General features: G+C 53.3%; 1 long non-coding RNA gene across 1 annotated transcript; it reads right to left on the reverse strand.

The window, feature by feature from the left end:
- Positions 1–5950: 5950 nt before the first annotated feature.
- Positions 5951–8015, reverse strand: LOC141498090 (uncharacterized). The gene is made up of 4 exons (XR_012471552.1): positions 7739–8015; positions 7007–7063; positions 6353–6409; positions 5951–5987 (listed from the first exon to the last, which is right to left on the reverse strand). It is a non-coding gene; the product is annotated as an uncharacterized LOC141498090 (long non-coding RNA).
- Positions 8016–14153: the final 6138 nt, after the last annotated feature.

Below are 14153 nucleotides of genomic sequence, written 5' to 3' on the forward strand. Positions count from 1 at the left end.
CCCAGTGGAGGCAGGGAAGGGCTGAGGAACTTGGGGCCCCTGGAACCCTCCAGAAGCAGAGGCTGCCAGCCCAGCGCCCTCATCTAGCTGAGGAACCCCCGAACGGAGGACGGTGTGAGACCCCCTCCCCCAGCTGGGGGAAGCCGGGGGACCCCCACGCCGCGGCAACAAGGCGCTCCGGGGGGGGTGACATGTACAAGTCCGTGTTTAAACACGGCCCAGGCATGACACAGGAGCTCAGCCCTGGAAGACAAGGGATCTTCGGGAAGGGAGGACATGTAGTTCAACTGAAAGCCAACACCAGGGCAAGGACCCTCCTCTCCCGGTTCCAAGACTGGGCCCGAGGGCCGCCAAGTCGAGAGTCCGGGCTCTTTGCACACATAGGCTCGGGCAGGCCAAGCCCCGCCCCCTTCCCGCCAGGCTCTCCCCCTCGCCCCCACCCCCACCCCCCAGACCTCTTCCCTTAGACCCAAAGTCGGGGTCCGGGATCCTCCTGGGCAAAGGACGAAGGGGAAACTTGGCTCGCAGGCCTCCCCTCCATGCAGCTCCCCCTGCAGGCTTCCCTTGACCTGATCCCCTCCATCTTGCCCCCTGGGAGGGCCCGCCCTCCTCCTTCGCTGGTGTCCTCTCCAAGGTCCACTCTCCGGGCTCTTCCCTCCCGGCCACCCACAAGCCCTGCACAAGGACCCTTCACTTCCCTTCTGAACCTGCACTTGACCCTGGTGCCACTCCCTGAAGCTCAGCCTCCCATCTCTCCTGCCTTTCCCAGCCAAACTTCTAAAAACGATGATGCCCTTGCCCTTTCAAGCCTCCACTTCCTCCACTCCCACTGGCTGAAGGGTGCTTCGTAGACAAGCTGGCTTCTCTCTCCCAGTCTAGTCCACTCTCTGGCTCTCCTGGGAGCCAAAGCTGGAAGAGACCTCAGGGGCCATCTCCATGAAGTAGTGCTAACAGAGGTGCACCACCTCAGGCTCACCCTCAAGGGCTCTCTCTCAGATGACATACAATTCCCTCCACTTCATAGATGATTTCAATCATATTAGAAATGTGTGTGAGCTTGCCCAGAGGATTAGACTAGTTCAATGGATCTCTTGTTGATTTCTTGCTCCTTCCTAGCCCATTTCTTTGGATCCAGTTCAGACTAATGGGTTTCCCAGGCTCTGAGTCAGTCATGAATCCGGCCTGGACATCCCACTTTTACCCATGTGAAGGGGGGCCCAATGAACCTCTCCCTCTTCTCTTCAAGCCTATATGAGGTCTGGGGTGTTCAAGGAGGTGGAGAGCTTCTCTGGTAGGACTTGCCAGGCCCTTTTTTCCCAGGCTACTCATCCACCTTTGGTGCCCACCTCCACCCAACTCACTCAGAATGCCAAGCTTTATGGAGAATGCACAGGGGCCACATCCCAGTCAAACCATCTCAGCAGACAGGTTAAACCAGGTTGACCTTAACTGATAGTCTTCCAACTGGAGTTATGAGGTTGGCCGAGCATGTGAAGACTTCTCCACCCCCACCCCCATGGGATGGAGCTGTGAGAGACTTCAGACTCCCCCACCCACCCCATCCCACCCACCCCCACCCCACCCCCACCCCCGTGGACCAGGTGGATGAGAACAATTTGTTCCAATGGCCGTGAAGGCAGCTGAAGACGATGAAGCAAAGTGCTGAGAGCTTGGTCAGACATGAAAGACCTCACAGACATTCATTGCAACCCAAATCAGTTTTGACTTTAGTCCTGACACTGGACCTGGATGGGTCTCGGCCTCACTTGAACCTAATTGACTTGGGGAGTCATGTCATTGGTCCTCTTCCTAAAGAACAAACATCAGGTCTTCCTAGGATCATTACAATCCTCTCCTCATGGACCTCCCTGCTCTGGGCCTTTAAGCCTTGGACTCCACTGTTTCCCAACTGGCCCCAGCCTACCAAACCCCTTTTTTTTTGCATCTTCTGCCCTAACCCTCAGTTCCAGTCAAACTAATCCTGGATTGGAGTCTTCTCTTCAGTCTGTGTACAAAATCTATCCTGCATGCTCACAACTTTCTCTTTCCCCTTTTTTTAAAATTTTTTTAAGCAAGTCAATCAAGGTTAAGTGACTTACCTAGGATCACACAGCTAGTGTCAAATGCCTGAGGCTGGAATTGAACTCAGGCCCTCCTAAATCCAGTGCCTTCTAGCTGAGCTGCCCCCACGTTACTCTTGATTCACCCCATCCCTTGTAGAAGCCCTTATTTTTAAGGCTTAGCCTGGGCACCATCTTCTACAGGAGAGCATTCCTGATTCCCATTATTATCGATAGCAACTTTCACCTCTTTCCCAACATGGAAGGCTCTGCTTCCTTCCCTCTACTCCACAAGCCACGTTCTCTCTGGTAATCTCTCCAACTTGTGCCTACCTCCTCACGCCCTACATTCAACCTGCCTGTAAAGTTTTTAATAGGCTAAATAATTAAAAGGCTAATAATTAATAATAATTAAAATAGGCTAAAACAGCACTAAGAGTTTTGGACACACTGCCTATCTGTCCATGGCTCCTCAATCATTTGAGGGTTGACTCACTTCTGCTTTCTATCTCCAAAGACACAGCATAATGACCATAACATCAAAGATTCTTATGGACTGATGGAACAATGTATTAACCCTATTATCCCCAGGAGAATAAGTTCATTGTTTTTGTCACCTTGTCCCCAAATGGCTGGCCCATAGATGAATTGAAGGATGGGGTCCCAGAATGTCCACGATCCCTGGAGGTATTCTCACCTCCAGACCTAGACCGCAGATTTAGTCCCAAATGTAAGGAATCACGGTCTGCTCCCAAGACCCGTTCTGATTTACACCCCACCCTCCCACACCCATTGGACTCGGGGATGGAAACTAGTTGCTCAACTTCTAGTTGCCAGGGTCCCTCCACTGGGTCCAAAAGGCTCCTCCACCAGGTTCCCACTTTTCCCAGGGGGCATCCAAGCTGGGGGTTGTCCGTTGGCCCCAGCTGCTCACAAGAGGACATTCTGTCAGCCTTTGCATATGTGGATGGATAGGTTCTGCCATGATGGGCTGCTGGATGGGCTGCAGCATGGGCTGTTGGATAGACTGGGTGAGTGATTGCTGGACGGGTTGGTGCATGGGCTGCTGAATAGGCTGGTACATGGGCTGGTACATGGACTGCTGGATAACATGGGTCAAGGGCTGCTGAATAGATTGATGGATGGGCTGGTAGATGGAGCCCAGCATGGGTTGCCATATATGTTGATTTATGGGCTCTGCTATGGGCTGATGCATGACTTGCCCCATGGTTTCTGGCCTGCTTGGTTGCCTGGACTCCGCCATAGGTTGATGTATGGGCTGCCGAGGGAGCTCCACCATGGGCTGCTGAGCAGGTTGCAACATGGGCTGCTGAGTGAGCTCCACCATGGACTGGTTCACGGACTGGTTCATGGACTGCCGAGTGAGCTCCGCCATGGGTTGATGCATGGGTGGCTGAGTGAACTCCATCATGGATTGGTGCATGGACTGCTGAGTGAGTTCCACCATAGGCTGGTTCAGAGGCTGCTGAGTGAGCTCCATCATAGGTTGGTTCATGGGCTGCCGAGTAAATTCTGTCACGGGCTGCTGCATGGGCTGCCGAGTGAGCTCCACCAGAGGCTGGTGCATGGGCCCCACTATAGGTTGCTGAGCAGGTCCTGCCACAGGCTTCTGAGTAGACTCCTGCATGGTGTCTCCCTTGGGCTGCCCCATGTGTTTTGGTTCAAGATGAGACAAATTGTGTTTTGTGGTTTCAGTGGTCTCAGTGGGCTCCTCCTCATTGGCATGGGTGTCTCCTACACTATCGGCTGCAACCACCTGGAGAAAGCACACGGAGAAAGGAGAGTCACACAGGGAAGAGCAGAGCCCAAAGAAAATAATGGGGACGAGGAAGGAGAGGATTGTAGGAAGCTGCCGACCAAGGGTTCTAGAGAACCTCCAATCTACCCTTCACTGTTTGACTGAATTCCAGAAAATGATGTGGTAGAAAGGGAAGAGAAAGGGCGTAGAGGCAGGGAGACCCCTCTCCTCAGATCTATGCCCCCACACCAGGGCTTACCGGGCACCCCAAGGTTAGAACCAGAAGGGAGCTGAGGTCAAGTGCAACCCTCTCACTTTAATGAGGAAGTGAGGCAAAGTACTGTGAGATCCCAACACAAGATATGAATCCAAGCCATTCACAGAGAACAGAGATCTCAGATCGTGTTCTCCTGGTCATAGACACTCTGGGTTTGGGTCCTTTCTTTGGAACCCTAAGTAGGGGTAGCAGGGAGGGCAGAAGGTAGGGCTGACAACAGGCTGGGAGAGGAACCAGGACTGAGCCACACTGAGACCTAGAAAAATTAGCTAAGAGAGGCCCAGGCCCAGCACTCACATCAAAATGGGAGGGAACCTCCTGGGGGCCCCTGGGCTTGCGGCCATACAGTAACTGGAAGGGGCTTCTCCTCTTGTTCTTTGTCACTGCTGTCCTCAGGGAGAAGAGGGCTCTGTCCAAAACTTGGTCCCACTTCTCCAGCTCCCCCTTCACCAGGTTCCACAGGGTCCTGAAAGCAACCAGGAGTCCTTTAGCCAGGCCCAGGAAAGTGACCCCTTGCTCCCCCTGCACCCCCCCCCAACCCGCCACTGTAGCCTCCTCAGGGATTTTGGCTTTCCAAGGAATTCCAAGTCAGGAAACCTTTGTTCAATACTACTCCCCTCCCCCTACTCCAGTTTTACAGATACAGAAACTGAGGAGAGTGCAGTACGACTTGTCCTAAGTTACCCAGCTAGTGGAGGTCAGAATTAGGACTTCAACCCGAGTCTTCTGGCCCCCAGTCCGAGACTTTCTCCATCACCCCACCCTGCCCATCTCCAAGCGTGACATCCTTCCTCCCGGTTAACAGCACCCTGGAAGCCCAGGACAAGGTTTGTCAAGCTGAGCCCTGGTTATGACCAGGCCAGTTCCATCTTCTCAGACCCACCCCCTCCCGTTCTCTTACAAACCTACCCCCAGCCCCCAGCTCCTCTATTGTGAGGGAGCAGGCAGGAGCCTGGGGCCCCGGGTTCCAGACATAGCCCTACCACTTGGGACTTGTTTCCCACTACAGCGGCTAAGGACAATCTCTATTCCTCCCTCCCCAATAGGAACCTCACTTCCTTATACAGCTGGAAGTCAAAGACAAGATGCTATTGATCTTTGGCTGGAACGCTGACATGACGATGTCTAGCTTGCCAAGGGGCACACCCATGCCCTGGAGTTGGCGCTGGAGGCTCCTATTCACCTGAAAGCAAAAGGGGTCATTGTAGAGGAGCTGTGAGAGACTGGAAAGGTGGGGGCCACAGATGCTGGAGCCAAGGGAGCTGAAGGGCTAAGGGGGGTCTTCAAGACTAATAGGAGAAATGGAGACATGGGGCTGACAGAGGGGCTGACGGGAAATGGGCAACCTGATGGTTTCAGAGGGTAAGGACAGCCCCCCCAAGGGAAGATGAGAAGAGCCCACCCCCAAGCCCTCCTTTTCTGTTCTTACCTGGTTCACAAATGGAACCCGAAGAGTGGTGACTAGGAGTTGGGGCCGACCGAAGCGGAGAAGAAAGGGAATCAGGGCCGTGGCCACTTCCACAGGATTTTGTTCCTTCAGTGGGGCTGCCTCCACCCATCGGGAATAAGCATCCACAGACAGAAGGATGAAGCGGAAGCCTTCAGCCGTCTCTTCCAGGGGCCCCACCACCCCCAGGCCCACCTGCTCAAAGGCCTGAGTAACCTGAAGTGAAGAAGCCCATGAAATTCAGTAAGGAAAGGGCCCTGGGCTCTTGAGAGCAAGTCAGGGTGCCCTCCCCAACCCCCAGTTTTCCAGGATTTCCAAAGCCCCTTGTTGGAAATGGTGAGAGGCTGGTCTCTTGGCTCATTCGTTCAGGGAGAGATCCCTACTCACTTCTTCCACCTGAAGCACAGGCAGTGGGTCCTTGATGCGGTGACTCTTGCTAACTCCCTGTGGAGAAGAGGAATGCATTTATCTCTGTCCCAGAGTCCCTCATGCTCCACAGAGGGCAGACACTTAAGATTTAGGCTAAGGACCAGAGAGGACAAGGGATCTAAGGTCACACAGCTAAGAAGGAGAGCAAGATGCTAATTCTAACTCAAACCTAGATTCGTCCCTCCCCTTCTCTTACACACACACCTGAGTCTAACCTAAACCCAGATGCTGACTCTAAGTCCAAGGTTCTATCACTTTGGAGGTTAGGGAAATTCAGAGAGAACTGGGCAACCAGTCTAAAGATGAACCCTGAGTCCAAGGTGGCAATAGGGTTGACTGTCCTTCCTTCTCGTTCTCCATCCCTGCCCTGGCACTGTTACCTGAATGGGCAAAGACTTTTCTGAGCGGGTCTTCTGACAGCTGTTACACGGCTTGACCTGTTGTGAGAAATGAGACCATTAACCAAGCTCTCCTCCTTCCAGTGAACCCTGGCCTGGGAATGCCAACTGAGTGGAACTATACCAAGCAGAAAAGGGACCTTGCAAGAGAATCCCCATGTTTCATGGCAAAAAAAGAGCCCTCCCCAACCTCTCCCTCTATCCCTTGAAAGTGATGCTAGTGGGGGGGGGGGCAGGGAGGGAAATATGCCTGTGGAATACATAGGGAAGCTCCCTCCTTGGGTGGAGAATCTGGAGCCCAGTGAATAGGAGTTCCAACAAGTCTCTTCTGTCAAATGGATTAACTAAAGCTCAAGGAGGTCAAAGAAAGATCCCATTTAGACCCAAAATATTCATGGAGCACTTTTTGTGATGACCCCGGCCTGGAAATGGGTACTCATCCTTTGGCGGATTGCCTAAGAAGTGGGAGGGAAAGACCCTAAGTTCAAAGATATTTTTGTCACTTTGGACAGAACTGGGTAGAACTGGGTGACCAGACAAAAGTGAACCTTGAGCCCAAGGTGGCAATAGGGCTTTCCTTCCTTCTTGGTTCCCTTCCCTGCCCCACCCCCACCCCGACGCCCTTGGGACTGTTACCTCAATGGGCAGGGATTTTTCTGAGCGGGACTTCTGACAGCAGTTACACTGTTTTACCTATGGGGAGAGGAGATGAGACCATTGGGGATTGACTAAGCTCCCCAACTCCCAGGAGGATGCTATACTACTTGTCCTAAGTTAGGACTTCAACCCAAATCTTCTGGCGCCCAGTCCAGGACTTGCTTCATCACCCCCAAGAGTGACGTCCTTCCTTCCGGTTAACACCACCCTGGAAGCCCAGGACAAGGTTTGTCAAGCTGAGCCCTGGTTATGACCAGGCCAGTCCCATCTTTTGACTTCTCCCCCTTTCCCTTACAGACCTAACCCCCAGCCCCCAGCTCCTCTATTGTGAGGGAGCAGGCGGGAGCCTGGGGCCCTGGGTTCCAGACCTAGCCCTACCACTTGGGACTTAGTTTCCCACTACAGCGGATAGGGACAATCTCTATTCCTCCCTCCCCAAAAGGAACCTCACTTCCTTATACAGCTGGAAGTCAAAGACAAGATGCTATTTGGCCAGAACACTGACGTGACAATCACAGTTAGAGATGAAAGAATTCAATCCCTTTATATTTTACTGGCAAGGAAACTGAGGCATAGGGAGATGAAGTAACCTTCCCAGGGTTCTACAGGCAAACAAGCTGCAGAGATAGCAAAGGAATCCATGTCTGTTGCCTCTCCTTCCTGCCAGCCTGCCCCATCCATGCCCTGCCCCAGGGCCCAACCTCAACTGACCCACTTGGTGACATCTCGGACAAGGCTGGGCCAGTAGTAGCGTGAGGAAACCTTCTTCTTGGTTTCCTTCAAGGTGCAATGCAGACCTGAAGAGGTGACGTGGGCCTGCTTTATGAGCTCCAGGCGGTCCTTCCGGTCCAACACCACCAGGGACCTCTTGCCCGGACGAATAAAGATCAGATTGTGGCCTGGAGATAAGACACCCCGAATTAGTTACTGAAGGAGTTCAGTTCTCCAAGAGCTACCCTCCCCTGGGGAAGGAGCACACCACCCAGGGAGTGACCCAGATCTAAGGGGATGACCCCAGTCCCCTCCCATGGGGAAGGAATCAGTCCCATTTAAGGGGATAATATAGACTCTCTCCTGGGGAAGGAGCCTCTCATCTAAGGAGATGACAGATCTCCCCCTGGGGAGGGAACTCCCCCATCCAAAGGGAAGACCCAGACTATCTCCTGGGGGGGGAGCAATAAGTCTGAGGGAGGCTGCCAGTTCAAGCCCTCAGGGCGATACCTCCCACATTCATCCAGACAGAAGGGTGGATAATGGCCACCCCAGAGATGCTAGAATCTTGGATATGGAACCCATATGTTCAGATGGAGCCCCTGCACCAGACAAGTTCATGGATTTAGCTTGGCTTCACGTTCCTCTGGGTTAAAAATGGACAGGCTTGGTAACTTCATCGGAAAGTTCCTCCCACCTGCACGACTATAAACCTGGGGTCATTCAGAGAGTAGCTCCTCCTACTATGAAGTCCTCAGTCTGATGGGAAAACATGCAAAAATCATTAGACCTGTGAGAGGTGGTGGTGGTTGCTGAGTTATGTCCAACTCTGCATGACCTCATTTGGGGTTTTCTTGGCAAAGATATTGGAATTTTTCAATTCTTTCCTCAGCTCACTTTACAGATGAGAAAATTGAGACAATCAGGGTGAAGTGACTTGCCCAAGGTCCCACACCTAAACCATGATGAAGTGTCTGAGGCTGGATTTGAACTCAGGTCCTCCTGACTCCAGGGCCCATGGTCTATCCACTGTGCCACCTAGCTGCCCCGATGGCAAGGTTTTGAGTGAAGGTTTCCTAAGGACAGCAGGTAAGGCTTCAGTGAGGCAGAAGGAGAGAATATTGGAGTGGATAGAGCATCTCTTGTCAGACACTTCATCATGGCCTAGCTGTGGGACCTTGGCCAGGTCACAACCCCATTGTCTTGCAAAACTAAAACCAAACAAACAAACAAGCAAAAGACAATAAAGGAAGGGAACCAGTTCCCAGAGAAAACAGAAAGACAAAGAATTGTCTCAGTAAGCTTCCATGGTAGCTAAGGATAGCCACCTGGTTTGGAAAGTCAAAAAGTCCTGGATTCAAAATCTGCCTCCTCGTGCATTCTCTGTGACTTGGGCTAGGTCCCTTTACCATGTCTCTGAGCCTCAGTCCCCTTAGATGGGAAAAGGCCTGGCCCCTAGCTGAAGGGATTCCTGTGAGGTCCAACCTAGAAGCTACTACCCTTAATCTTGCTCGGACTCAGAACAGAGCAGGGGATGGGGGGAGGAAAGGATGCTCAGGAGGGAGTGCATACCTAGGAGAGTCCAAGTCGAGGCAGAAGAAGCCAAGGATGGGGGAGCAGCCTGAGGGCCCAGCAGAGGAGAGAATAATAGCAGAGACCATTTCCGAACAGCTTTCCATGAGAGCTATACATATGTTAACGCATTCCATCTTCACAACAAGGAGGAGCAGGGCTCTATTATTATGCCTACTTTACAGAAGGGGAAACTGTGACCCCTCGGCTTTGCAGTCGCCAAGACAGGCTCCATAGATAGGATTTAGAAGTGGGCTTGAGGGAGGGATTTTCTCCCATTCTCTGCTGGTGGGTGATGGGAGTGATCCAAGGGTCCATTTGGAAGGAGAGGAGTAGGGATATTTCCCCAAGTGAACAGCATAAACTTGGAGTAATTCTAACTAGTATGTGAAAGACTTCCAAGAGAATAAAGTGAGGGGGAGAGACAGAGAGACTGCAGATGGAGGGAAGGAGAGAAGAGACTAGAGATGACCCAGTCCCCTTGGGTCTTCAGAGGGAGGGGGATGAACAGTGGTGATGAGGATGAGGTCAAAGGCCTCATCACCTCCGACCTGGCCTATTACTGTAAGCAGCAGGTGAGTCTCCTAGCTTCAGGTTTCTCCCCAGCCCAGTCTAATCCACAGACACTCAGTTCAAACTTATCTTTTTGAATTGCAGGTCTGACTATGTCGCTTCACCCCCAGGCCCACTGGTCCCCCTCCTGCCAAGGTCAAAGCCCCCAGTGCCCCCTGGTCCTCATTACAACACTGGAGTCAGAGGGGGCCACTGTCACGTAGGCCAGGGGAGCCTCACCCCTTGGGCACATTCTGGGACCTCTCCCCCAAATAATGTCGCCGTCAAACCATTTTAAAAACGTAATTCCTATATTTTACTTATGAATCCCTGGCCACGTTATCTTATTATAGAATTTTACTATCTCATACTTCATGTCTCTTCCTTAAGGATGTGATTTCTCTCATCACACTCAATTTGGAGCCCTGTACACCAGGGAAGCAAAGTAAAGACTGACAGGCTGCCTTCTGGGGGGGGGGGGGGCAGGGAAGCAAGAATGGGGGGAAAATTGTAAAACTCAAAATAAATAAAATCTTTCTTAAAAAAAAGAATCCCCAACCACTTCGTATGGAACATGGAAGGAATGCCCAGTCACATGCCCACTGCCATCCCTTCTCCAAGGTTTCAACCAACGAGAGAATACTCTCAGGTAACAGTGATGGGGAAAGGGTCTAGATGGCCCTGAGGGCTACGGAGCCCTAAAGCCGAAGGCCAAAGGCCAAGGCCTCAAGGAAGCCCCCCAGACCTGCCATCTGCATACCCAGAGATAGGCAGTTAAACGAGGCGGGGAGATGAAATAATAAGGCTCTCCCCCTCAGCCGGGGGCCATTTGGATTTGAATTGGAGCAGCTGGCTTGGCATTCCGTCTGGCTTAGGCTCTGGGGGTTTCTGTCTGCCTGCATCTCCCAGCTCCCCCTCCCCCCATGGCCGCCACCCCTTCCTCTAGCTCCCATCACTACGCCGGGCTCCGATCCCCCCGCCCTTCACAGTGAAGCAGGAAAACTGATGTCTAAAGTTCAAGTCCCACCGTGTCCCTCCCTTGCTCTACAATCTGCCGTAGCTCCCCACTGGTTTGAACAGTAAAGAGCCCTTCAGGACTCAAGAGCACTGCGCCCCCCGCCCCGGCCGCTGATCCCACATTCGGCCTTCCGTGCCCCCCACCCCCCAAGTCTCTCTCATCTCCTCCCTCCGCTGCCTCCAAAGCTTCCCAGGCTCAGCCTCCGACCCAGAGCAGCGCAGGGCGCCCCGGGGCCGCAAGAGCGGGAGCGGGGGGCACCGCGGATAAGCCGCAGCCGCGCGCCTCACCTTCCAGGGCGAAATTCTGGGCCCGCCGGCGGAAGTCGCGCTTCTGCGTCGGGGTGACCAGGCTCTCGGGCAGGGCGCCGCTCTCCAGGAACCTGCGGACTTCGAGGATCCTGTGCTCCATGACTGCTGCCGGGGAGGCCCAGAGGGGGCGAGGGCCGGGCCAGCCCCAGCCAAGGGCTCCGGATTCGAGGTCCCACTCAGGCCGCCGCGGGACGGCGCGGTCCGGGCCTGGGGGCCCCCATGGGCAGAGACGGAGCCTGGAGTGGAGCCAGAGGACAGTGCCGAGCCCGGCCCGGGGGCCAGGAGAGAGGAAGGGCAGGCTGGGGGAGGGGCTCCGAGGGGCGTGCCCTCCCCTTCCCCTCCCCGGGCAGACTCAGCCCCGAAGGGGGGAGGTCGGGCTGGGGGCCGGGGAGCCGGGCAAGCGCATACAAGGGGGGGCAGGCTAGAGAAGCCCCCATTGGCCCGGGCGCACGCGGGGCCCTCGAGGCTGGGAAGGGCCTCCCTCCGCCCAGCACCCTGGCAGGCCCTGGGCTGGGGGGCGGGGAGGGGGTCCCCTTCCCTCCTCCTTCCCCAGAAAAGAAATCGAGTCTCAGCTATTAAAAGCCCCAGTGTCAGGGCCCCGAAACACCCAGAAATGCCAGGACCTCGCCCTTAAAGAGCCGAGACCCCAGGAGGAAAGGGAGCTGATGGGGGGGGCAGGGGAGCTGCCTGGCACGGGGGGCACCAGGTGGAAAGCCCAAAGAAGCCCCACCGTCGGGCCATAGGGTGAGACGCTGTTCCGGCCCAGGCGGCCGCCCGCCGTGAGAGCTTTGGAGTTCACGGCCACACTCCAGTGGAGGGCCGAGCATTGGAACTCGCCTCTTGCTGCCACACCCATAGTCCCACGGGGCTTTGAAGCTTCTCTCGGGAGGTCCTGGGGCCGGAGAGTCTGTAGGGCCTGGGGTGTGAGACCGGTGGGATCTTGGCATCCCCAAGGGGAGAGGGGGCCCCTGGACGCTCCTGAAGAGAATTTGAACCCAGGTCAGCCCAGTTCTAAAAAAGCCACTGAATCCTGCTTTTTCCGGGCAAGAATCCTCATCCGCCTGGCTTCTGACCGCCGAGCCATTAGCTTTGGATGCGTTTCCCGGGTGGCTTTCCAGGGAAGCTTTGGGTGGCGGCTCGCTGGGATTCCTATTGGGGACCTCAATGGGCCCTTCCAGTTCTGAGGGTCTGGGACTACCCTTAGCTCTGGAGGTAAGCTTCTCTTTTTCTCCGGTACCTCTCCCACTCCCAACATTGCAAGACTATGTAGAGGCCTAGAGCTGACACTATTTTGTTGTTTTGGGGTTTTTGCGAGGCAATGGGGTTAAATGACTTGCCCAAGGTCACACAGCTAGGCCATTACTCACAGTCTGAGGTCGGGTTTGAACTCAGATCCTACTGACTCCATGGCTGGTGCTCTATCCACTGCCCCACCGAGCTGCCCCCGTTCTGAGACCATTGAATGTGTGGTCCATAGGCCACCAAGCTCCTTTACAGGATCTCACTCCTTCAGTTTTCTCATCTGTAAAATGGGACTTCGGCGCCCTCATTCTACCTCCCCATATTTACAGACTCCTTCCTCAAAACATGATGGTGAAGGGGTTTCAGATGGGGGCTGTGCAGTATTAGATTTCTCTCTGTATTTGGGAAGGGCCCTGGGATTTCCTAGATTTTAGAAACCTCTTTCTTTACCCATGCAGATTAGCTGTTGGTTTTAAAGAGGGGCCCTGAGCAGCTAGGTGGAGCAGGGGGTGGGTCTTTGGGCCAGAAGCTGGGAAGACCTGAGTTAGTAACTGTGTGACTGTGGGCAGGTCATTTAACCCTGCCTCAGCTCCTCATCTGTTGTTTTTTAAAGGGCACAGAAGGAAATGGCAAAGCACTCCAGTATTTTTGCCAGGAAAACCCTCAGTGAGGGCCCGAAGAGTCAGATCTGACTGACAACGACTGAGCAACAATTGGGAAAAGAAGGAAGTTAAAATCACTGAGCTTGGTCTGGGATTGGATTTGAACTCGCATCTTTCTGCCTTTTCTGTATCTGCACCTACAGTCAGTCCTGGGTGGGTTCTGAGCCTCCCAACTAGATGGAGAGGTCCTGAGGCCAAATACTGAGAGGCTGTACAACTGTAAAGTAGGCGATCACACACACACATTTAACCACAGAGACACATACACACCCAAAGACATAGACACACACACAACACACAAGCACTCACACATCTGGAGAAACATCCACATACATAAATTCACACAAAACACACACACACACACACACACACACACACACTCTAAGACAGACACACACACAAAACTCACACATTCAGACACACACACACATTTAACCACAGAGACACATACACACCCAAAGACATAGACACACACACAACACACAAGCACTCACACATTTGGAGAAACATCCACATACATAAATTCACACAAAAACACTCACATAGACACACACATAAACACTAAGACAGACACACACACATACACACAAAACTCACACATTCAGACACACACACAGAACCAGACACAGATACACACAAACCCTCACACATCCACACAACACACAAACTCAGAGACACATACACACACACATACACACACACATTTAACCACAGAGACACATACACACCCAAAGACATAGACACACACAACACACAAGCACTCACACATCTGGAGAAACATTCACATACATAAATTCACACAAAAACACTCACATAGACACACACATAAACACACCAAGACAGATACACACACACACACACACACACAAAACTCATACAATCAAACACACACAGAGAACCAGACACAGACACACACAAATCCTCACACATCCACACACACACACACAAACTCAGAGACACATCCACACACACAGAGGCTAGATTACAAAAGGGTTTGTGGATTGGATGGGGGGAGGGGAACAGAAAATGTCTATTTTCGGGAGCCTCTAATTGAAATTTAG

This window comes from Macrotis lagotis, chromosome X (genome assembly GCF_037893015.1).
Source record: "Macrotis lagotis isolate mMagLag1 chromosome X, bilby.v1.9.chrom.fasta, whole genome shotgun sequence".
NCBI lineage: Eukaryota > Metazoa > Chordata > Mammalia > Peramelemorphia > Peramelidae > Macrotis > Macrotis lagotis.